Source organism: Saimiri boliviensis, chromosome 16 (assembly GCF_048565385.1).
Source record: "Saimiri boliviensis isolate mSaiBol1 chromosome 16, mSaiBol1.pri, whole genome shotgun sequence".
In the NCBI taxonomy this organism is placed as follows: Eukaryota; Metazoa; Chordata; class Mammalia; order Primates; family Cebidae; genus Saimiri; species Saimiri boliviensis.
Genome location: NC_133464.1, coordinates 22,518,306 through 22,544,658, shown reverse-complemented (window position 1 = coordinate 22,544,658; position 26,353 = coordinate 22,518,306).

Here is a 26,353-nt window from a genome sequence, read left to right as displayed (position 1 = left end):
GTTTGACTTAGTAAATACAGTTGATAGCAACTGCCAGTGTCTCTGAGGATTTATTTATCCAGAAAGGAAGTACTTAGATTCATAAAACCAATTTATATTTTAATTACTAACTTGGCAGAACACTTGGTCAAATTGCCAGCACTATAGCAAATAATATCAATAATTTAAATTACCAAAAAGATGGGAAGTCAGGAATTTCTCAAATCACCAATTATTTCGTGGTTGTTTATTTCAATTTTACTAAAATCATTAACAAAAGTTCAAATGCCATCGGAGCAGGCAGAAAAATTATCATTTTCTTAAATATTCTGGCATCCATCATTGCCAACATTGTAGAGTAGAATTCAGTCTAAAAATAAAACAACTTCATACCATTTATGTTTGCTCTAAAGTAAGCAATGAAATAAGCAAGTGGAATTAGTGCAGGTAACAGGTTTGGGTTTTGACATAACCATTAACTAATTCACACCCTGTTTGATCTTCCATTAGATATCAGGTACTATGCGATGCAAAGAGAGTACACAAATATATTTATGATATAGTCATTTCTCTTGAGAAGCAAATGGCCAATTCAAGGAGAAATATTCAATATAAAGGTAATTACAATACTACATGACAAGTTCAATAAAGAAAATGTGACAATAGTATTGTGAGGCCAGCTAGGAATCTTGAGATCTGAACTGTGAGAATCTAGGAATAGTCAGAAAGGAAAACATTCACCTTGAAGAATTAGTAGGAATAAGAGAGGAGAGAAGGAGCACATCACAAAAATAAATAAAAGCATAATCAAAGGAAAAAGGGTAAGGCATGGCATGTATGAGTGCTAAGCCCTCACACCAAGGGCACTCTTCAAGAAGAAGGTAAATATCTGGTAAGTAGGAGGAACACTTTTAGCCATGTCACTATCAAAATAAAAATGAGAAAAGAATAGAAAGAGGAAGAGGAGAGGAGGAAAAGAAGTAAGAAATAGTAACGTTGTATGATTTATAGTGTATATCTTTATATCTCATTTTATTATAGAGAAAGTCAGTGGGTGGACTTTTAAAATATAACCATAAGATATAATTGATGAGGAGATATAAGCTCAGAGAAGTTAAATAATTTGTCCAAGGTCATAGAGATTTTTTAAAGTGTCAGAAATAATGCATCTATTAACCTCTCAACAGAATTCCCTTCCATTTCCATCGCTGCTGCGTCACAAACATTGGTCCCTTCAGCTGCAGGAAAGATGAGAAAAATGGTGTCAAATGTTCATGTCACAGAGAAGTGGCTCCACACTCAAATCTTTCCGTTTTTGCTTTCTCTAATGTAAATAATTTACACAAATCCAAAGAACACAAAAACAAAATCTTGAGTCAAGTAAACCTGTATGCGTAGAAACAGACTCTGCAGTGCCCGCCATTCTGTATGTGTCAGCCAGGTCCTGGCAACAGTGCAGGGTTAAGAGAATCTGGGGCCAGCGGGCCTGGGTTTGAAATCAAGCTAGTGAATTAAACACTCCATTTTTTCATCTGCAAGTGGGTATATGTAGAGCACTATTCTTAAAGGTTTTCTGTGAAATATAAATGCGATACCTTATTTCAAGCTCTTCGAAAGAGTCCTTGCATTTGTAAGTATTATGTGGATTGGTTCTTTATTGTTGTTTTACTTTATTTCTAAATTTATCAATATAGGAAATAATTAACACATTCTTACAGCTAAAGATGTTGGGGTTCAAGGATTCGGGGAGCCCTCAGTTCCCCTGAGAGGACGTTTCTCCAGGTTCTTGGTCTATCACTAACCAAGAATAGGAGAGGAGGCCATGGCACAGTACGCAGTAAATGCCGGACTCAAAAGTGTTTGTAGAAAGTGTTTTTTTTTTTTTTTTTTTTTTTTTTTTGATTTTTTTATTTTTATTTTTTTGAGACAGAGTTTCACTCTTGCTACCCGGGCTGGAGTGCAATGGCGCGATCTCGGCTCACCGCAACCTCCGCCTCCTGGGTTCAGGCAATTCTCCTGCCTCAGCCTCCTGAGTAGCTGGGATTACACGCACGCACCACCATGTCCAGCTAATTTTTTTTGTATTTTTAGTAGAGACGGGGTTTCACCATGTTGACCAGGTTGGTCTCGATCTCTCGACCTCGTGATCCACCCGCCTCGGCCTCCCAAAGTGCTGGGATTACAGGCTTGAGCTATCGCACCTGGCCTGAAAGTGATTTATTTAAGTAGAGAAAGAGAAACAGGAGAAGGAGAGAGAAAGAAACAGCGAACTCTCACACTGAGCGAGAGAATCCAGAAAGATGGAATCCAGGGGAGGAAAGCAGCTTCCACACTGAGTGGAAGGGAATAGAGAGAGACAGAGTTTAGGAGGGGAAGACAGGCTTCCAGGAGAGAGCGTGGAAGGGGACTCCAGAGGGAAAATCCAGGAGAGAGAAAGATGACTTCCATGAAGGGAGTGTTCCTGGAAGGGGACCCAAACATGGAGTACAAAGGGGTAGGAAGAAGGGGACTTTTAACCTGGGAGGAACCCTCACCTTCGCCAAGACCTCTGGCCAATGAATGGAGTTCCTTAAAACTTCTGCTTAAGTGATTGACTTTTTGATTCTTCCCGCTCCCACTAAAATTAAACAAGAGACTGTTAAATATCCTGGATGGAGAGAGATGGGAGTGGGTCATGTTGCTGGGAAGTTCTTGCCATTAAAAATATGCCCCCTTGTGGACCTGGAAGAGGACACATTCCCTCAAAGAGACCAGAGACTACAGAAAAAGTGACTATAGAAGGTTTTACCAGTGGATTGCTCATTCGATTATATCTTTTAGAGATGCCAATATGAAAAATAACAAGTAGAATTGCTCTGGCTGAAGAGGACCAGGTGCATTTCCCCCCAGAATGGCTCATCCTCAAGACACTTCTGAAGAACTTTCAGGGGCCTTGAACATCAAGGATTGAAAACCGTTACTAAGACAAGACTAAGATCTTTATTTTAAAAAAATTTTGATCATCTCATAGAAGTTAGTAAACTTGCCAAGTGTCACAGAACAAGTGAAAAGAACCTGTTACCGTAGTCCCCACTTATCCATGGCTTTTGCTTTCCATGGTTTCAGTTACCTTTGGTCATCCACAGTCCAAAAGCAGGTGAATACAGTACTAGAACTCAGGTTTCCTTGTGCTCTCACATTCTCTTTCCCACAACATTCTATGGGTGGCTACACAAACTCTGGTATAATAAAGTAGTAGTTACATATAGCAGAGGACTGATGAATGTAGATGTGTTACCACCTACAGATGGGTCCTCGGCCTGTCTGTTTGCCTCAACTTCTATTAAATGTGGGAATTTAGTTATTATTATTAAAGCCACGTTGTAAAGATAGGTGGAAAGGTTAACCCTTTTGGGGTAAAAAGCCATTACCTAAATAATATTCTTTCTGTGAGTAATATTACAAAATCCGTATGTTAGAGAGCATTCAGATATTCCTCCAGCATATTTAAAGTGCTCCATGTAGACTATCTTGCAGTCACCTTTCTGATTTCTGAAGATAACTTCTTAAGAATTGGATCATGTTCAGAGTTTTGGGAACCCAATATTTTAATTGCCTTTATAAATTTTACCTTTATAAAAATTATCTATATAAATTACAAGTGTGAGCCACCATGCCCAGCCTCCCAAAATCCACTTCAGAAGGAGGTTATGGAGAACAAAGAATTAATAAATATTTGAGGTAATGAACATGTTATTTACCCTGATTTGATCATTACACCATGTACAGATGTATGAAAATAGCACATTGCACCCTATAGGAATGTACAGATATTACGTATAGATTTAAAAATAAGTAAATAAATGAAGTTCAGTGATAGAGGCTGGCTTTGCAAGGCTGAGCCCTACTGGGCCCCAGAGGAGGGAAAGTAGGACACATGCCTTTCTCTGCTTTTATGTGTGATTGCTTTCAGAACCACACACATTATGTCTACCGATAGTATAGAGCTAAAAAAAGTTTTAGTGAGGAATTCATTTTTTAGCGATGCTAATTCTGTTTCAAGTAGCAAATCACTATGATTTTTCAGTAGAATCATAAAAGAAGAAACTCTCCACTGTAATACAAGAAAAGCATATAATACTAAGATAATTTTTTGTTATTTTTGTTACTAACAAATGTATAAACCAAGTCAAGATGTGATAGAAATTTACTTTACCACATAATCTGTAGGGCTATAACTCTTTTATCATTCCTATGTTTACTATTCAGTATGTTGGATCACACTTATTTTCTTCTCTTGTTGCTACAGCTCGATATTTTCTAGTTGTTTCTCTGTTCTTAAAAAAAATGACTTTGTCTAGTGACTAGGAATGTCAACATAGTTTTTCCTCTGTTACAAGTAGAGACACTGTGTTCTTTTTCTGTTTGTTTCAGCACTTTTCAGGGAAATCTAACTGTTAAAAGCAAGAAAACCTATCAAATTTTCAACTCATAGAGGAGGGCTTAGCGATACTTAAAAAATCAAAGTACTTCAAAATTATGAAAATTCCTGAATTCTATTCTCTGTACACAAGAGAGCTGAATGGCTCTTCTTGAACAATAGGTTGACCTATGTGTTCTAGTCCCCATTTGTAAAGCTATCAGAAACATATAAATGTGTTTTGTTTTCTATTGATTTGTTCCTCTTATCAAGAAAAGATTTATGCCTTGTGTTCTAAACAGCCTTGAAATACAAAGTGCTTTTTCATTCCAGATGTTTCAATAGCACCTTATGTGAACCAAATGTCTTGGTTTCTTTAAACTCATCACTAATGTCAGTGCATTTGAATGTCTTTCTGTTTAATTTGTTTAATTTCCATTAAAGACATTAAACAAATTAGCATACATCCATAAGCCAGAGACTTTAAAAAACATTAGTCCAAACCTTAAGAAACTATAAACAAGCAGGCAGCTCTTGATAAATAAACTGCATCTGTGCTGTCTCCCAGGAGTTACTAGTGAACTGTGTGGAAGGTTGAACGTCCTATTTTGAAAATGTTTTTATAGTGTTTATTATCTATGAAAACATGAAAAAGTTAAATGAACATCTTTATAATTGGGCTTTATCAGAGTATACTAGGAAAACACTGATGTTCCAGTTTGGGATGCCAATCACATGTTCCTTCCCTGGTGTACCCTCAGCTATAGGAGTAGTACGTTCCCTTCCTATATTCAATTTTTATAATAAAAACTTTCACAGCAGAAATAAGAATTGCAAGTTTCCAGCTCCAGCAGGCTGCCAAACAGGTAAAGAGTTCATTGAATTCTTAGCCAAAACAGAGAAAAGATCTGTAGCCAGTGTTCCAAATTGAAGCACAGAAAGTAAAGGAGAGTTTCTGGGCTGCAGAAAGGTGACTGCCCAGTGAAACCGTGTAGGTAAGTAAGATAGATAGATAGATAGATAGATAGATAGATAGATAGATAGATAGATAGATGACAGATAGATAGGTAGATAATATGCTGCAATGACTTTTCAACCACTGTGTATGAAAGTGGCTCCATAAAATGAAAATGGAAATAAAACATTCCTGTCACATACTGATGTTATAGCCCTCATGATGTCATAGTGCTACCATTTTTATCATGTGTTTGTGGTTATGCTGGTGTAAACAGACCTACTGCACTGCCAGTTGTATAAAAGAACAGCATACACAATCATATATAGTACATAATAATAACAATAAATGACCATGTTACTGGTTTATGTATTTTCTATACTATACTTTTTTATTTTAGCATGTACTCCTTCTACTTATCCTGTAATCCCAGCAATTTGGGAGACCGAGGCAGGTGGATCTCTTGAGGTCAGGAGTTCAAGAACAGCCTAGCCAACATGGTGAAACCCTGTCTCTACTAAAAATACAAAATAACAGGGCGTGGTGGCATGCATCTGTGATCCCAGCAACTCAGGAGGCTAACACAAGAGAATCACTTGACTCCAGGAGGTGGAGGTTGCAGTGAGTCAAGATCGCACCACTGCACGGTAGCTTGGGTGACAGAGCAAGACTCTGTCAAACAAAACAAAACAAAACAAAACAAAACAAAACAAAACAAAACAAAACAAAACCAGCCTCAGCCTCAGGCGGGCCTTTCAGGAGATATTTCAAAAGAAAAGCATTGCCATGATAGGTGGCAGCTCTATGCATGCTATTGCCCTTAAAATTTTTTTTAACAGACAAGGTGTGAAGGTGAAAGACATTGATATTGACCACCCTGACCCTGCGTAGGCCTAGGTTAATGTGTGTGTCTGTATCTCCAGTCTTATGAAAAGCGTTTTAAAAGTAAAAATTTAAAAAAAGATTTAAAATATTTAAAATAGAAAACTTATCAAATCAGGATATAAAGAAAATATTTTTTGTGCAGATAAGCTTAGTACTATTACAGAAGAGTCAAAAAATTTCAAAATTAAAAAGTTGACAAAGTAAAAATGTCCTTGTAAGCTAAGATTAATTTGTTATTGAATATAAAATAATTTTTAAAATAGATATAATGTAGCCTAAGTGTACAGGGTTTATAAAATCGATGTTACTGCATATATTATCTATGTATAATAATGTTCTTAGCCTTCACTTTCAATTATCACTCACTCATCCAGAGCTAGTTCCGGTCCTGCGAACTCCACTGATGTTAAGTGCGCTATACAGATATACCAAGTGTCACCTTTCATACCATATTTTTGCTGTATCTTTTTCATGTTTAGATATGTTTAGATACACAAGCACTTATCTATGTTACAACAGCCAAGACTATTTAGTATGGTCATGTGCTGTATAGGTTTATGGCCTACAAGCAGTAGTCTATATCACATAGCCTAGGTGAGCAGGAGGCTATACCATCTAAATTTGTGCAAAGTACACTCTATAATGTTCTCCAAATGACAAAATTGCCTTACAATGCATTTCTCTGAATGTGTTCCCATTGTTAAGCAACATAACTATCTATGTGTATGTAATATATGTATGTGAAGAGAGAGAATGTGTCAGTTGTTCAGAGAACTAATCAATAGGATGTATGTCTATATAGAAAGAAATTTATTATAGGGAATTGATTCATATGATGATGGAGGCTGGCAAGTCCCCAGATCTGCTGGGTGAGTTGGAAAGCTGGAAACCAACAAGTGCCTATGGCTTAGTTTCTGTCCAAAGCAGGAAAAAAGCTGATATCCCACTTCAAAGGCCTTCAGGTTAGAATAATTCTCTGTTGGTAGGTAGAACTTATGCCATGTTGTTCTATTTAGGCCTTCAGCTGATTGAATGAGGTCCACCCCCATTAGGGAGGGCAGTCTGCTCTACTGAGTCTGTCAATTCAAATATTAAACACTTGGAATTATATTTGACTAAATACCTGGACAGCCCATGGCCCAGAGAAGTTGACACAGAAAACGAATGATACAATGTAAAAAACATTAGCAGATTAGAAGTGGAGGATCTTAGTGAATCCTTGTTCTCTTCTAGAGGAAATCTCTGTCTGTGGAGGGTGGTCGTATTTTTTCATCGGTGCTTACCGCAGTGACATGCGGGGTTGGGTGTGGATACAGGGGTTAAGAGAGTGTCGAATGACAAAAGCAGGGTTTGCCACAATTCTGGTGACTAAACTTTAGCTCTTTAAGAAGTATCATAAAACTTAAGTATTCTCAGGCTGATCATCTTTCTTGCTGAATTAAATAAATAGAGCAAAGTTTTGAGGCAGATACTTTTATTGTATTTTTTTCCCAAGTGATCCTGGTAATGAAAATATTACAGTTATAGGGCAAGGAAATGTTTAAACTGAAAACAGGCATATGGGAAAGGTCTCTACTTATTCTACCCCATGAGAGATTACTACTTATTCCAAAGCTATGATCAACATGAAATGTGGGATTTGAGAGACACTTCTAATATAATTAGTGGTGCTCACAAAAGAATCACAACCTCCAAAAGACAGAAACATAGATAATGATCATGAAGTCATCATTTCTGTTGATTTCTCATATGGCCAAAAAGATCCTAATGTAATTTGAAGGCATCGTTCCACAGAGCCATAGTACCACTTTTTCAGGAGCCTTGAAATATCAATTTCTAATATGTTAAACCCCCAAAGAACTGCATTAGCAGGAGTAGCAGAGTCCAGACCAGGGTTTGGCAAACCACTGCTAGTAGGCTAGGCCGCTGTTCCTGTAAATGAAGTTTTACTGGAACAGAACCATGCTTTCTTTCTTATATCAGCTATGCAAATTTCTCATGAAGACAGCAGTTGGGTAGTTGCTATACAATCTGTATGGCCAACGAAGTAAAAAATATTCACTCTCTGAGCCTTAACGGGAAATGTATTAGGGATGTAAATTATTGAACAAGTAATATTTGAATAGTTGCTATAAACTAGGGGCTAGAGATACAGAAATGGGGAAACAAAAAGACAAAGATCCTTGATCTTTTAGAGCTTACCTTCCATGGTCAGCTCATAGCTGTCATTCCAAAAGTTCAATATGCCTCAACCTCCCTCTTTTTGTTCAGGTTTATTAAGATATAATTGACAAGTAGTAATTATGTATATCTAAGATCTACAACTTGACGTTTTGATAAACATATACACTATGAAATGATCCCACAATCAAGTGAATTAACACATCCATCACTTGCGTGTTTACTGTGTGTGTGTGGCTGTGGGGGGCGGGTGTGGTGAGAACACTTCGGATCTAAGCATATTTCGAGTATACAATACTGTATTGTTAACTATGGTCACCACTCTGTACATGAGATCTCAAGAGCTGATTCGTCTTGCACAACCGAAACTTCGTACTCTTCGATCAACAGCTCCCCACCTCTCCTTCTCCCACTCTTAGCGACCATTCTTCTACTCTGTTTCTATCCTTCCCGCTTTTAAAAACATTTCAGTGATTTTGGTGTTGCTCTTGGACACACACAAGTTTCCATCAGGCCGGGTGCAGTGGCTCATGCCTGTCATCCCAGGACTTTGGGAGGCGGAGGAGAGTGATCAGCTGAGATCAGGAGTTTGAGACCACGGTGGCCAACACGGCAAAACCATGTCTCTACTAAACATATAAAAATTAGCCGGGCATGCTGGGAGGTCCCTATACTCCCAGCTGTTTCGGAAGCTGAGACAGGAGAATTGCTTAAATCTGGGAGGCAGAGGTTGCAGTGAGCCAAGATCAGGCCACTGCACTCCAGTCTGGGCTACAGAATTAGACTCTATCTAAAAAAAAAAAAAAAATTAAAACTAAAACAAAAACCTTCCCATCATGTGTCTTATTCCTTCTGTGAATTAATTGCTACTCATGGAATCTTGTCATACTTGAAAGCCTGTAGTGGCGTTTTCCGAGAAATTTCTCTCTTTGTTAGGAAAGGGGAGACTAAGTCAGAGGTGTGACGTCAGCGTTATAACGAAAAAGACTTGCGCGCCACCTCGAGGCCGAACTGGGAGTCAGGATGGTTTAGTCCTCCATTGTTGACGGGAAATAAGAGTGCTCAAAGGCCTGAAATGGAAGCTAATGGTCATACCCACTGCACGGTATGAGGACAATATAAGAGGATGTGCAAAAATTATGAAACCCATCGGCTGGTACAAGAAAAAAGAAGCAAATGGCCTTAAAAATGTCAAATAATGTTATTATATTCAGATATAGTTAAACCTAAGATACATTCAGTCTTCTTCTCTGGCTTATCAAAATGCAAACCTCCCTGTATTATTCAGCTCCCCCATCATTTTCCTGTATGACTGTGCCTGTTTCACTCTCCACTAGGAAACTCTGAGCTGTTTGGGGGTATCAGTTCTTCTTCGTATATGAAACCTCTCTGGTTTTTAAAACAGTATTTGTGATGAAACCAGCACTCAAATCTTTTCTGAACCAAACTGAATAAACAGTGGCATTCCTGAAAAGGTGACTAACAGATGTTTAACTGACTAGATATTTTTAAGCATTTCCAAATGCTATCAAATCCTAATTTATTGAAAGAATAGGATTTTTTTTTTAAGAAAGATGTTATAAAAATGTTTTAATAAATCAAAAGTCTAGTTTTGTGTGCTACATGTCTGCCCATTTGAAATAGCGTGTTGTCATTTGGAAATCCTCAGAGTCTTACAGATCTTAACCATCGCAATTATGTTATTTGTCTTGCAGTGTTTATGCAATCAGTGATATAGTTGGTTTTGCACAACTTTGTCATAGCTGACATTCAGTCAAGAAAGATTTTCACTAAAGAAAGTGGCATGCCCCAGAGAGTGTGGAGGCTGTACTTCTTTCTTTCAGGTTAATGTGACCCATTAATATATTTCAGAGTTTCTGGTGCATTTAAAATTGGTTTATTAAATTCTATGCAGAGACAAAAAATCTTCCAAAGTGTCATAATCCATTTTAAGGGAAAATTCTGAAAATTAGAACAAGGGAGCCCCCTTGTGGACTGACTATAATGCCATGTACAATAAATTATCAGTTAAATCAATGATTTCACCAATATTTATGAGATATATTTAATAGTGACTAAAATAGCAATATAGTTGACCATTGAACAATCCGGGATTAGAGGCAGCACTCTTATGCAGACAAAAAATCTGTATATATCTTTTGGGGTCCTCAAAACTTAGAACTAGTAGCCTAGTGTTGACCAGAAGATTTATTGACAACATAGTCAATTTTGCAAATGAACTAGTATCTACATATATTTTATGTATTCATGGCATACCTGACTTTCTCTTATTTTTCTGACTTTTTAGGTTATGCAGTTCATCTGTGAGTTTTCTCAAAATGTCACAAATCTCCCCAAAATTTCCAATATATTTATTTTTAAAACTGCATATAAGTGGACCTATGCCGATCAAACCATGTTGTTCAAGGGTAATTTATTTTCAGATAAACTTTATCAGAAATGAATTACAAATTGTTTTATTTGTCATATATTTATATGAGTATACTCAATATAATGCAGAGTAATTCCTAAAACCAGCACTGCCTGGATGAATCCTGAATTTGGAAAAAACAAAGTCTCCTAGCCTTAAGTGATTACTCCAGTGAAATAACCCAAAGGATTGATTCCAGAATCAATACCTGCTCATTCAGAACTCACAATCATAGTTGAGATTGGAAATCAAATACATTTCTTTGCAAGGTACTGAATTTAGGCAAAGGTAGGTGAATTTATTGATGACTATAGTTTGTTTTTTTAAAAAAGGTTATTTAAAAATGCAACTGCTTATATTTCTATTCAGAAAACTGCTCTAAAGGATACATAAAAGTATATTCTGTTATCTTAGTAAAACTTTTCTAGTCTGGAAAGTTCAAAAAAAAAAGGAAAAGAAAAGTATAACTAAATTTATGAGCAGTGACATAGAAACAAATGTATTTCCTTTAGGCTAAGCTCCTCTATCTCACATCTCAGCTGCAGATCTTAAAAGCAAACTTCTTTTAAAAGTCTGGTTTTATATTTCCCCATCTATCTTTCACTGCCATGTGCTATAGTTGGACTGGAGAATAAAAATCGGTAAAAGTAAATAGTTACAAAAATTGTAGTTATTAAGTCATTAATTTTGTACATTTTAAGTACCAGTAAAAAGTCATTTTTTAATTTTTTTTTTTTTTTGAGACAGGGCTGGCTCTGTTGCCCAGGCTGGGGTGAAGTGGCACAATCTCAACTCGCTGCAGTCTCGAGCTCCTGAGGCTCAAGCAATCCTCCCACCTCAGCCTCTTGAGTAGCTGAGACCACAGGTGTCTGTAACCATGCTCAGCTAATTTTTGTATTTTTTGTAGAGCTCAAGTTTCACCATGTTACTCAAGCTGGTCTTGAACTCCTGGGCTCAAGCGATTGGCCCACCTCAGCCTTCCAAAATGCTAGGATTATAGGTATGAGTTACCTCTTCCAGCTAGTAAACAATCTTTATAGACAATTTTAAAAAGAGGTCTGCATGCTCTAGTAATTGTTCATAAATTTATTGAATTCTTACTGCATTGGAAAATTGCCCAGATGTTAGTGGATGAAATAGAATATGTGATTTACTCCATTTGAATGCAATCCCTATTACAAACCTTCTTTGATATTTTATTTTCTCAGTAAACTGCACTAGTTTTCTGTGGGGTGTTATTTGAAACTTGTGATTAACATATAATTTCACATATTTATGGGGTACACTGTGATGTTTTGATACATGTATACATTATATAATGATCATATCTGTGTAACTAGCATATTCATTCCCTTAAACATTTATAATTTCTTTGTGATTAGAACATTCAGTAACCTATCTTATAGCTATTTTGAAATGTACAACACATTACTGTTAATGCCTGTTATTTTACTATGCAATAGAACATCAGAATTTATTTTTCTTAACTAACTGTAATTTTGTACCCATTTTCTTAACTAACTGTAACTTTGTACTCATTTTCTTAACTAACTGTAACTTTGTACAGTCTTTCACCACCTTGCCTTCCCTTGCCTTTCCTCTTCTGTTAACCATGATTCTGCTCTATTCTTCTATGATAACAACTTTTTAGATGCCACATATGAATGAGATCATGCAATCTTTGTCCTCCCGTGCCTGGCTTATTTCACTTAACATGATGTCTCCCAAGTCTCTGCATGTTGCTGCAAATGACAAGATTTCATTTTTTGTATGTATGAATAGTACTCCATTGTGTATATAAACCATATTTTCTTTATCCATTGATTCATTGATGGACATGTAGGTTGATTTCATATCATGGCTATTATGAATAGTACTGTAATAAACGTGAATATAGATATCTTATTGACAAATACCAATGCCATTCTTCATAGACATAAAAATAATTTTCTAAAACTCATATGGACCCATAAAAGCCCATGGATAGACAAAGAAATCTTGAGCAAAAAGAACAAAGGTGGTGGCATAATACTTGTGATTTTTAAATATACTACGACATTTTAGTAACCAAAATACCATGCTACTGGCATACAAAATAGACACAAAGGCCAGTGGAAAGAACCAGGAAATCCAGAAATAAACCCATGCATCTACAACCAACAGATATTTGACAAGTGTGCCAAGTACACACAATGCAGAAAGGGTAACCTGTTCAAAACATGGTGCTGAGACAACTGGACACACAAAGGCAGAACAATAAAACTAGGCCCTATTCTACCTCCTACCATATGCAAATGTAACTCATCATGGATTGAAGAATTAAATGTGGAACCCCAAACTATGATATTGCTAGAAGAAAACATGAGGAAAAGCTTCATGACATTAGCCTAGACAAGGATTTTTTTTTTTTTTATAAAAGCACAGGCAAATAAAGCAAATATAGATAAATTACATTACATCAAATGAAAAAGCTCTTGCCTGGTAAAGGAAACAGCAGAGAAAGAGACAACCTGCAGAATAGGAGAATATTTTTTGCAAACTGCATCCGATAAGGGTTTAATATCCAAAACGTATAAGGAACTCAAACAGCTCAACAACAAAAGAACTAATAACCCTATTTTAAAATGGGCAATCGTTGCCTGTGTTTTTTTTACAGCTACAAAAACATGCTGTTTACAGCCACACGAATCCTCTGTGTACTACAATATCATTGTAATTTATTTCTGTGGTTAATTGTTCTTTTTTGAGATAAATATTTCCATGAGGGGCAGGAGATACTATGATAGTGACAGAGTGACAGCTAAATTTTCTGCATATGCAATTAATCTAAATTCAGGAGTTTGAAAGCAGTTTGAGGAACTGGGAGATACGAGCAGAGTACTGAGGGATAGGGAGTGGATGAAGTGGGGAGCAGATAGGAGGACAAGCCCCTGCTTGATATAAAATTCCTGGCTGTGGGGATAGAGGGCCCAATACTTTTACACACAATGGTGTCTAATTTTAATTCATTATTTTTAATGTGTGATGGGCCACTGTTCCCAGCATTAAAAAAGCCCCTGCAAAAGTTATCAATCAAAAATGTTTGTGGGAATATTGTATTGAAGAAAGCGTGGAAAATGAGCTGTAATACATGGCTAAAGCAGTTCAGGGCAGAAAGGGATTCATCAATGGAAAGTGCAATGTGATAGACCAAGAACCCAAAAGCAGTCAGAAATCCAGTCCAGAAATGACTATCAGAACATAAGCCATCAAGAATTCAAAGAAACTGGGGACTATACCTACTTCCTGTAGAACATGGATACTTGGACAGGATAATCCCAGATGATAGCTGCATTCCACAGTTATTGCAAATTCCTATATACTAGACTTGCTACAGCCTCATTATTTATTTCCCTACACTTCTAACTCCTTAAAAAGCCAACGTTATTTTAACTCACTGCTTAAAATGTGTCCGTGGCCTAAAATGACTCTTGAGATAAAGCCTCTGATTATACATCTAGCTCCTTCACAATGGTGTCTCTGTAGTCTAGTCACTTTCACCTCTCCATATCTCTACTGTGAGAATTCCTTCACACCTCAGAACCACAGTCTGTGCTATTAATCTAACATTATCAGCTTCTTTTACCTGATGTTTTTAAGCGTTTTTTGTTTGTTTGTTTGTTTGTTTGTTTTTTTACACATCTTAGCTTTCTTCCCAAATAACAGGAAGTTTACTAAGAGCAAGGCATGTATTCCATGATTGGACAAGTTTTCATATCCATTTATTCCATGTGTCTCTGGACCGCTGAAGGTTAAATTTATTTTATGCGTGCTCGCTCTCATTTTCTTTTCTTTTTTTTTCTTTCTTTTTTAATTTACTTTTTTATTTGAGACAGAATCTCGCTTTGTCACCAAGACTGGAATACAGTGGTATGATCATGGGTCACGGCAGACTTGACCTCATGGGCTCAAGCGATCCTTGGCATCACACCCAGCTTTTTTTTTTTTTTTTTTTCCAACTTTTTGTAGAGACTGAGATCTCTCTATTTTATACAAGCTAGTCTTAAACTTCTGGGCTCAAGCAATCCTCCCACCTCAGCCTCCCAAAGTGTTGGTATTACAGATCTGAGCCACCATGCCCAGCTGTCTCTTCTCTCTCATTTTAACAAAATGAACAGGAGAGAAAAAAATAAATTTTCTGAAGGACTATCACTTACCATGTTTTTCTGGTACTGCCACACCTTCTATATCTGCCTAGGAAAAAAATATCACAGATGTCTTCACCTTATCAAGTGTTCCCTGTGAGCTTGTCTTTTTTCCTCTGCATCTACCATCCGGGGTCCCAGGAGGCAGTAGCTTGTTCAGAAGCCCCATTTCATGAAGCTGATTCAATCTACCTTGAATTGATAGATTGCCTCCCGTTAAACAATTTTCAGGACTAATTCCATCATGCCTTTTAGCTGTGCATATCTAATTTCCAGAAGCCCCAAATTCCCATCTGTTGTATTTTACCACATTACTCTTCCGTGTATTTCTAACCTGAGCTCTGTAAAACTTTTCCACGGTTCCCTCTGAAACTCCTGTGGAATCACCAAGAAGTCCCTACAATTTTCCTTCAAATATGTTTTAGCTGAACTGAAACCTAGCTCCCGAGACAATAGCATTTCCTTGCAGCCCTCTTTGGAGGAGCTGTTTATGCTTGTACCCAAAATTGAGTTACGGCTTTAAGGATCTATTTGGTAAGCATTACAATGAAATGGACAGTATTGATTAGCATTGCTTCCAGGTGTCTTAATTATTTTCAGCATCTCTCATTTTTTAATGCCCCAAACACCAAATAAAATCAATGTGGACCTACAGTTGTTGTTTTGATTCCCCCCTAGATTTCTATGGTATGAAAAGGGAAGAAAAGGATAGGTGTTAAATGCCTCCCAATCAATAATACAATCTCTTAGTTTCTCTTCTCCTCCACAATTATTTCTAAATTGAGTAGTGTTTTCGGTGAGGTCTGGCATCTAGATGATGATGAATTTTTAGAGTAATATGTTTTTGTCCTCAAGTGGATAAAATTCAAGCAATCACATCAATAATTCCTCTTTTGGCAGACTGCAGAAGAATAGCTTCCTTCACGTGGGCACTAACTATACAAAATAAGCTGTGGTTTCCACTTCAGATATAAAAAGGACACACTTTATATGGAGCACCAAGCACAATGATGACAAAGGGTCAGAACATTTAAAACCTGAGAAATTTAAGCAGCTAGCCATCATTCAGAAGAAGATTGATATATACATGAAAACCAAAGAGGGATTGTTAAAGAAATGAAATAATTACAAAACACACCTATAGCAGCTGTCAGCACACAGAATGACAGGTTAGCATGAAAGTTAGTTTGAAAACTGTAACTTTGAGTAGATAGTTAGATAATATGAAATACCTACAATCTTCAAATTTGTTTAACTTCTGCATCACCTGTCCTTAACTGAAAACTGGTTTCTGAGCAAATACTATCTCCCTGCAGCCCCTGTAGGTGGAAGCTAGACTTTCTTCCTACCTCTGTATGCCCGAATTTGAAATTGGAGCTATTGACATGCTTGAGTTATTGTGACTTCCAGTCTTTTTCTTTGTCCTTTAAATCACCGGACCCCAACGTTTTTGGCACCAGGAACCAATTTCATGAAAGACAATTTTTCATAGACTGATGGGGGAGAGTTGGTGGGGAATGTTTTTGGGATGAAACTGTTCCACCTCAGATCATCAGGCATTAGTTGCATTCTTACAGGGACACCCAACCTATCTCCCTCACATGCGCAGTTCATAATAGGGTTCGAGCCCTTATGAGAATCTAATGCCACCACTGATTTGAACAATAGGCCATGTTCAGGCGGGAATGCTCTCTGTCAGGCTGCTCACTTTCTGCTGTGTGGCCCTGTTCCTAACAGGCCTAAGGGTTGGGGACCCCTGCTTTAAATTACAGCTTGTCTTAAAGGACTTACGTTGGCTATAGCTCCCTGGAGTAATAATTAACTGACCTCCCAGTAAATCCTCTCCATGTAATCCCTCTTCATTCCTTTCTTTCTACCCATACCCATTATCATCATTCTTGATAATATGAACCCTTGTGAAAAATTCAACAAATAATATCTAACACTTTTATAGTGTGTAAAGACAGTTCTAAGAAGTTTATGTAGATAAACTCATTTGATTGTTATAAAAACCTTATACAGCAGGAACTGTTGTCTCCGTTATGCAAACAAAAGAACTGAGACACAGAGACATTCAGCAACTCCCTTGGTTACTTCAATAATAAGAAAAGGCAGATTTGAATCCAAGCACCTAGCTCCAGAGTTTGTGCACTTAGCCATTAACATGCAGTTGATGGTCACGGCCATTACTATTTGAACAGAGTTATCTTATACTTGCATGCTTAGTCCCTCCAGGCAAAATAACATTGCCTTTTCCTATACCCTACAAATTTAAGAATCCTCGTATTTTGATTATTTCCATTTTAGATACTCAGTGCTTTCAATCTCCAAAAACTAGATTGTGCTATTAGCAGTGTGATAGAATCAAAGAAATCTAGAGTGAGGCACTAACAATTACATTTACGAGGCTTAGCTTACAAGAAATTTTAACATCCATAATGAAATAAATGTAGGAATGCAAAATACAGATTGCATTAAAGTTAATATACCAAATTTGAGCTATAGCTGCCTAAATATTTGTTTAAGCTATGTCATAAATTTGTCTATGTGACTTTTACCATCCAGAATAAAGGAGTAATCAAAAGATGCTACATGATTCACTGGTTCATAAGATTAAAGCAACTCATTTTCTCAGGGGAGGCACAACCTTCAGCAAAAGGAGATGAGAAAGATGTTTCCTCAATGGGTTCAATTAAGAAAACACTCTGGAATATCATAAACAAGCACCTTAACAGCAAACATGCACAAGCAAAGCACAGAGATTCATAGAGATTGTTCCTTAAAATTTCCCCCAAAATATGGGGCAATGGGCTTGCACCAATTGGCAAATAAAGTTCTCTAAGGGAATAATACAATGTAGTCTTTGTAAATGCTTTGGTTAATTAAATGGGTTTTATTAATTAAATGTATTTACAATTCTCAGGTCACAGCAAAACTACTGTTCATTTTTTAAATTCAGTATACCCTAGATATATTTCTTTCTCCATATATTCATTTCTGAAATCTAGATTTTGGGTGTTACATGAAAGACTAGGAATGATTACTTCCAATTTTCAGAAGAGGAACAACTTTTGTGAGTTAGATAATGATTCTGTTTTATTAAATAGTGATGAAAATAAGAGAGTTAAAGTCAGAGTCCTGTGTTTAAATAATGGTGCACTACGTTATAATTAAGATACTGGTCAGAGACCACACTGCCTGTGTTTCAACCCAAACTCCGACTCTGAATAGCTGAGTGGCTTTCGGCAGGTTTTCTTCTCCCTGTCCCAATTTCCCCATTTATGAAACTGGGATAATATTAGCACATGACTTACATGGGAGTAATAAGAATTAAATGAGTTATTATATGTAAGGCACTTAGTATAGTGACTAGCAGAGGGAAAACTCAGTCAATATTAGTTTGTGATTGATAGTGAAGATAATTTTCATGGACAAGTTCCCTTGTTTTCTAAATTTTTCCATTTTCTCATTAGTATGTGGAGATAATATTACTCACACACAGATTTTTTAAAAATGAAAATTATAATAAATTAAAATATAAAGGATAGCATATTAAAAGTATATAGTTCACTCCCTGGTACATAAGAAGCTATTATTACTGTTATTATCATTGATTTTTCAACAAACTTTAGTGTATGGTTACTATTAACAAAGCATTTTGCTAGTTCTAGAGCAAAGCAGGACATGAATCTTTGCTAGTTCTAGAGCAAAGCAGGACATGAATATTTTCTCCAACTGATTTGTGGATAAAGGCAGCTAAGCAGGCCTGGCAGAATTCTAGCAGCATGTAAAATGTTGGACACTGGAAATAAACAGCCAAACTTCACTTTATATCTAGTCCTCAGGTGATTGCAGCTCAGAGTAAGGAAATATAACATAGTCCTTCCCCCGGGTGTGGAGGCAGCTCTGCTCTACAGGTGCAGTTGAGTGGCTGTACTGAGCCTGCACAGAATGGTCTGGGCAGCCCATTACCCATTCTGGTGGGATCAGGGCTCCAGGTAGGTTCCAACGGAGGAAGGGGAGGGGTGGGTGGGGCAGAGTTCTTTTTTACCAGAACAAGCCATCTGAACACAGTAGAGTCCTCTTGGAGTTGCCTCTGACTGAGTGGCTGGATGATCCACAACTACTATTGACCACATTCACCCAGCTTTTAAATCTCATCTGAGGCTCATTTGTGAAACATGAAGGAATTTAAAAGCAACTAAGTACAGGGTGTTGGACATGCATGTATGTATTTGTGTGTGCCGGTGTGTCCATGTACTTTTTTAAATGAAGTGCCGTTGGGAAGAGAATCTGAAGACAAGGGAAGGAGTCTCTGGTGTTAGATCCTTCTTATATGCCATGCAGAAGAAATCAGTTTGAGGATGTAGCCTCTTATTCCCAAGAATGACTGTGTTTGGAATCATCAGGGCATACTAATTTTAAAATGACTATGCCAAGGCTCTAACAGTAAAGATTCATACTGAATAGGCTTAGGAAGGGGCTTAGGCATCAATAGCTTTTTGTTTGGTTTTGCTTTCCATGTCTAGTATGTGGCCAGTGTTGAAAATCAATGCTTCGGGCAACCAGATGCTGCATGAAGATAATAATTAGGATGTAACATGATGTGATTTGCCTTTTAGAAAGATCTGTCACCAGTGTAGATCAGAAGGGGTACAAAATTGAACACAGTATAATACAATTTATTATAAACAACAAGTTGTTAGAAAACAATCTTAAAACCGACAACAAGAAAACAGTTAATTGAGAGGAAATATACCTCCCACTCCATCTCTGCATTACTCATTATTGACTGGATAAATTTAATTGCTCACATGTCAAAAAAGAGATTTTATTTATGTTTTGAATTATGTGACTCCTAAGGTATCAACCCACTATAATATACAGTGAATTTTAGTTCCTAGATATAAATAGATGTGTGTTTCCTGTTGAACATTAGATGCTACAGGTGCATTAAGTACTATGTAGTTAGATTTCCACACAATATATGAAATTATATTTACATGTTTTTGAAACTGTTTATATGTTTATTAACTAATGACAGGAAATAAATGTTTTAAAGCTCAAGTAGCAAGAAGGATACCTAATTAGATGCAACATTAACATGTTGATATTATCTGATTTATGATATATTGAAAGGGTTAGGGAATTACATGGTGAGAAGTTCCACCACTAGATTAATTATAGGAAGGTATTATTTAAGATACCCACTATTGAAAGCCATACCTAATTTGATACATAAATTAAGTATATACTTATTAACATTTGGAAAGGACATCTTTTCCTAATTTTTATTCTCTCCTGACCTAGCATTAAGAACTGAACATTTACCATTCATTCATTCATTTGGATGAAAGAACTATTCTAATTTAAATTGAATAAAATGTCAAAAAAAGGACCATGTTAGATACTAAAATGCTATTATTATCTGATTATGTATAAAATTACAACTAAAAGCAAGTAGGTCACTTTATGGGTTACATATTCAAGAGATAAGTTTAAATGCACAAAGGGAAAGGTTAGAGAGGGCTATTAAAATAAATAATAAATAATAACAGGGAATATCTTGAGAGCAGAGAAAGGTGAGGAGGCTGAAAGAGAAAGGGAAATTGAAACCGAATTAATATGGTTCTAAAACCAAATGAGAGTTGTAAAGTTTTAGAACTAGAAAAAGACATTAGGGATTATCTACACAATTAGTACAATTACTGGGAATCAGCAGCTGTAAGAAGGACTTACAGCCTTCTCCATCTAAATTCAAAGGTCTTTTCTATTACTTGTTGCTGCCTTTCCTGCATAAAGTATTTTTTTCTTGAAATATATGAACTCTCTCTCCCCTGACCTCTGGCTTGTTTAAAGTCAATATTGGTTATTAAGCTTTGAATTTTAGCAGAAAAAATTTTCAGAGCTTCTCTGTCAAATAGATTCAAGCCCAAAGGCAAAAATGTGATGATCCAGTCTGTGTAATAGGAAAAGCTATTCTACCTCAAGATTTCCACCTTTGCCTATAAAGTAGGCATTCCCTCCCTTCAGAATTACAGGGTGCTATCAAGAAGGAGCTTCTGTTTTCAGAGTGTCTCACCTCTGGCCGCACATAATTGCTACCATTTAAGAAGTGCTTAAAAATACCAAAGTTGGTTATGTTCCCAAATATTCTGATTTAAGTGGTTGAACCATGGTTGAAAACCACTGCATGGGTGCATTTGAGAGAACATATCAATAAGTCCCTCTGTCTTTTTACCTGCCTAAGAACAGTCTTCACTTCCCATCCTGGGCTGAATGATCAATATCAGCTCTAATCTATATGAAGAGTCTGATAAGGCTTCACAGGATCCTCCCAAGGCCTAGATTTAGAGGGATGTGCTAGAAAACATTTGGCCACAAATCAAAGAATGATGTCAAATTTATTTACACTTTTGGTGTGATTCATTCGTAATTTATCAGTTGATTTAGGACCCATTGGAAGGAAAATGGAGTAGTCAATGATTGTCTTTAAAGCCCATTTGTTAAAGTCTAAGACATAAGAGAAAAAATATTTTGCATAATTGCTAAATAAGATATCATTGTGTTTAACAATAGTTCATATTCTTTAAGTTCGTATATCTAAGTCAAATGTAAATGGGATTTCAGCCAGAAATAAGAATATAATCTTTATCTTATGTCAGACTTATGTGTTATTTATACTAACAGACTTTAAAGCCATCTCTTTAAAAGAAATATGAAAATATATAAATGTAGGACTACAGTTGTATCTATATCTACTATATATATATATGTTTATATATATATGGAGAGAAAGAGAAGAAAGATCTTATTTCTCAATAGCATATAAATGCGTATTAATATATTTAAGCTGTGCCTTTCAAAAACAATTGTTTGCCAAATAATCAAAATGAGCAAGGGTATTATAAGTAGCAAGAAATCATTCAGAAATGGAAATGTGAATAAACCCATGTGTTGATTTCCTTAAGTAAATCAAAAATTCATTTTTACTCATTGTTTGAGTAAGGTAGCCATTAAATTTTCTTAAACTTGACTGTATTTATTCAGATTAATTTTACGTTTTCACTTATGTTTCAGTTAAACCCATAAACCATACCCAGAATATTTTATCAACAAGGCATCCTGAATAATTCATACTGGATAATAAAAGGGTAAGTTTATCTTTCCATACACAGACATGCACACACACACACACACACACACACAAACACACTCAACACAACACACGTGCATGCATAATATACACAATCAATTCAGTAATAAAATTTGTAGACTTTCAGTCAATTTAAATATGCTTGCATTTCCATGGATACATAGCCATCTAATGTTCTAGAACAATGGCAAACAATGCATATATGTGTACATATAAATGTGTGTGCTTGTGTGTGTGTGTGTGTGTGTGTGTGTGTGTGTTAATCTTTGCTTATTGCACGCATCCAAGCTGCATCTAGCAATGTTTTCAAACTGAGAATAAAGTATTCAAGACTTTAGCTCAGGAATTCTTATCAACTTTGGAAATGACATTAATAAAAGAAAGGTGTCCTGGTTGTTGTTTTTTTCACTTGCAGTCCCTCCACACTCACCATTTCAAGTGTATGTTTTATCATTCCTACAGTGTAATTCTCAACAACAGGTCAATCCATTTCTCAACAGTATATCACCGTTTACAATGGCTATTCACAGGCCCAATCATAGCACGCTACAGCCTCAAACTGCTGGGCTCAAGTGATTCTCCTGCTCGTTTCCTGAGTAGTTGAGACTACAGGCACACACCATGTGCCTGTTTGGTGTCATTTCTTGAAGTGGAATAGGTGTGCTCTGGCAAAACAGAGAAGATCTTTAATGCCTTCTGTCCTTTGGCTCCAGCAAAGTATCCCCTCATGTGCTGCCTCTTTCTCTGCTCTTCTTGATTCAATCAAGGACCCAGATTACTTTCTGCCCTGCCAGTCAAAAATCTTCAAAAAGTGCCCATATGAGCCTGCCTCCCACAAGTCCATTAATATTATTGATATAGTTTGAATGTCCCCTGTAAATCTCATGTTGAGATGTAATTCCCAGTGTTGGATATGGGGCCTGATGGGACATGTTTGGGTCATGGGGGGCAGATTTTTCATAAGTTGTTTCCAACCATCCCCTTGGTGCTATCCCTGTGATCGTGAGTGCTCACAAGATCTGTTATTCAAAAGCATGTGGCATCTTCCCCTCACTCTCTCTTGCTGCCGCTCTAGCCATGTGACTGCTTGCTCCTACTTCACCTTCCAGCACAAGTAAAACCTTCCCGAGGTCTTCCCAGAAGCTGACCAGATGCCGATGCCATGTTTCCTGTATATCCCCCAGAAGCATGAGCCAATTAAACCTCTTTTAATTATGAATCACCAAGGCTCAGCTATTTATTTACAGCAATGCAAGAACGGCTTCACACAATCATCCCACTTTCACTTTATAAATATATAAACACACACACACAGACTGCATCTTATTTAACATAGAGGCTACTTTCAACTATCTGTGACAATGTACAAGATATGAAAAATATGTTTGCTAAAGTGGCATTTCCCAAAATTATAAACTATAGATATTAATTCCAGTAAATTCCTTGGTGTAAAGGTGTGGAAACAGAGGGTGGGGATGAAGGAAATTTCTTTAAAACTTTGGGAAGTGTACAATCACAGTATATAATAACATATATCAAGAGTTTTGTATGTTTTGTAAATAAATATGTTTAAACTTGTAAATCTAATATATCCTAAAAGGACTCATCTATAAATTTATTTTTGTCATCTAACTCTACTAAAATCCTTCTAAGAAAAAGGAACACATGTACTCTCACTTCAGTTACATGAAATTGTTGCCTCTGACTTTATGTGTGACACCATTTACTATATCCAGCAGCGCATCTGAACTAGTTCACAGCGGACCTGGTTGGAAGCCTAGAGAAAATCGGCAGTCTCACATACACATCTCCAGTTTCTTGGGATGAGCTAAAAGAGCGTATTCTCAACAAAGTCTAGCAACAAAGTCAGCAGTATGGGTTCAGTGTGGCTTCTCAGGACTCCCAGCTCCTCCTGGGCAGACATGCTTTGTTGGTGGCAATGGCGTTCCTCCTGTCCAAGGAGTTCTGCCTCTTCCCCCTCCCGAGAAGGAGCTTGCCATGCCTCTTTCAACCATGTCACTTGGAACTCTAGCCTTTAGCATGACATGTCAACTGCGATCAAAGGATTTAGATACCAGGTACCAATTTTAACTTTACTTCCAGTTTTTTCATGCTTCCTGGACCACAAATTACATAACTATGACTACGAGTCACGCATGGTCAATCACATTGCAAGTCTCTTGTGTGCAGAGGGCCAGCCTGTGGGCCAGTGCAGCCACACGAGCCATAGGGTGAAGGTCTAGAAGGAAGTGATCACAACCAGTCTGGGCATGGCCTATGGCACTATCCACACGAGAATATTCTCTGCAGCTTGAACCTAAGAAAAACATTGTCTCCCCTGATACTCTAATATTGGTTTTCTAATGAACATTTTATCACATTTTAGTATAACATTTCCTTCTTCCCTTAGTCTGGCAAAGAACTTAAAGATGGGTTTTATATTCAGTTGAAACACTATTTTGGATGCATCATTTTCAGGGAATTTTGTTGGTTGGTTTTTTAGTGAGCTACTCAAATCATGTTTATCCAAAATTAAAATATATAGATTGCTAAGAAAGATATGAGGTCTATTTTGAAACAGATAAATGAGAATGAAAGAAGTTAGAGTATAAATGTAATTTAAATATGCAATATTCAGCAACCATCAGAAAATAAAAATTTATTGAAGAAATCTCCTATTCTTTCTGAATTTCTAATGCTGATGAATAATGATTAAAAAAAATTTTGACTTTTGGAGTTTTATACTGAGGGACAAAAATAAGATGACTACAAAATGATTTATGTATCAGAACATTCATTGTAGCATATTTAAAATAGAAATAAAGAAGAAGCATTAAATCTCTAATATACCCTTAAAATTCTTTTTAAAGAATATTTAGTAAAGTGAGAAAATGCTCACAATCTAGGCTTGGATAGGAAGGCAATTGAAAACAATATGTATAATTAATATAAAGACCAATATCTGACTTTTGTGGAGAGCTCACTACATGCCAGACATTGTAGTTAGTATTTTTCTCTGGTTACAAAAAGAAATCATTTATTTTGGAAAATTTGAAATATATGCAAATAAGTGAATGACATAATCCAAATTACCCATAATTGTTCACATAGGGATTAAAACAAAGCAAAACAAAACCACAACAACAAAAAACTAGCATGAACATTGACCAATATACCAGGAATTGTGGGAGGAAATTTATGTACATTCACTCAATTATTCCTCCCAGAAAGCCAGTGATGTAGGTTATTTTTGTTATACATGCTCATTTCACCAGACAACACTGCTGTAATAATAATAATAATAGGAGGAGGGGTGGTAGCATCCCTTTTGTCCTTGAAAAATAATACTTTTAATGATAACCCTAAAGACCATTAATGAAAATTAAATTTGTAATATCCACTTACATATTAAGTATGTTTAATTCATTTGTAATTAGTAACCTATTTGTAGTATCTATAGACTGATGTACAGTGGCAGTAAAATATCACAATTTAACTTTTATACTTTTTAATTTTCTTGGAATACAATGCACATGTCCCCATAGAAATGTTTAAACAGTAGTTAGTAACTGGTTTCAGTCAAAAATAAATGCTGTTAATTTATTTACTTAGGAGTTCAGAAGCAGTATGCTAAGGAACTCTCTCACATTCACACACACAGACACACACACACACACACACACACACACACACACACACACCTGTGGAATAAGCATCTCTCACTCCCCTTAATGCTGAATGAACTCGTCAAGGGCTTTCCTTGGTAGTGGCCATAATAGATGTCCTCTTATGCTGGATTTGGAACAGGACATGGGAAGAGAGTCAGGCGTGGACTGGCACAGGAAATGAGGATTCTGTCAAAGTAGAGGGGATATGGGTGCCATCTGGAGAGCTGAGATGTGGTGCCTTGTCATAAGGGCATCCAGTGGGCTCAAGGGCAAAGGGCTAAGATTTCCATGGGATGGCTGAAAGAGGGCCTTCCACTCCCAGGTCTCTTAGCATGAGGATGTTCCCTAAAGGGTAGGGAAATTGGGCTCTCAAAACACCGGGACCAACTTGTGGCAGCTGCTTGATCTTCCATGGAAATAGCAGCTCAGATATTTTCATTGCTAGACATTCTAAAGAAATATGAATTTTGGAGGGTATTAAGAGACCCCATCATCACATCTGTATTCAAAATGTC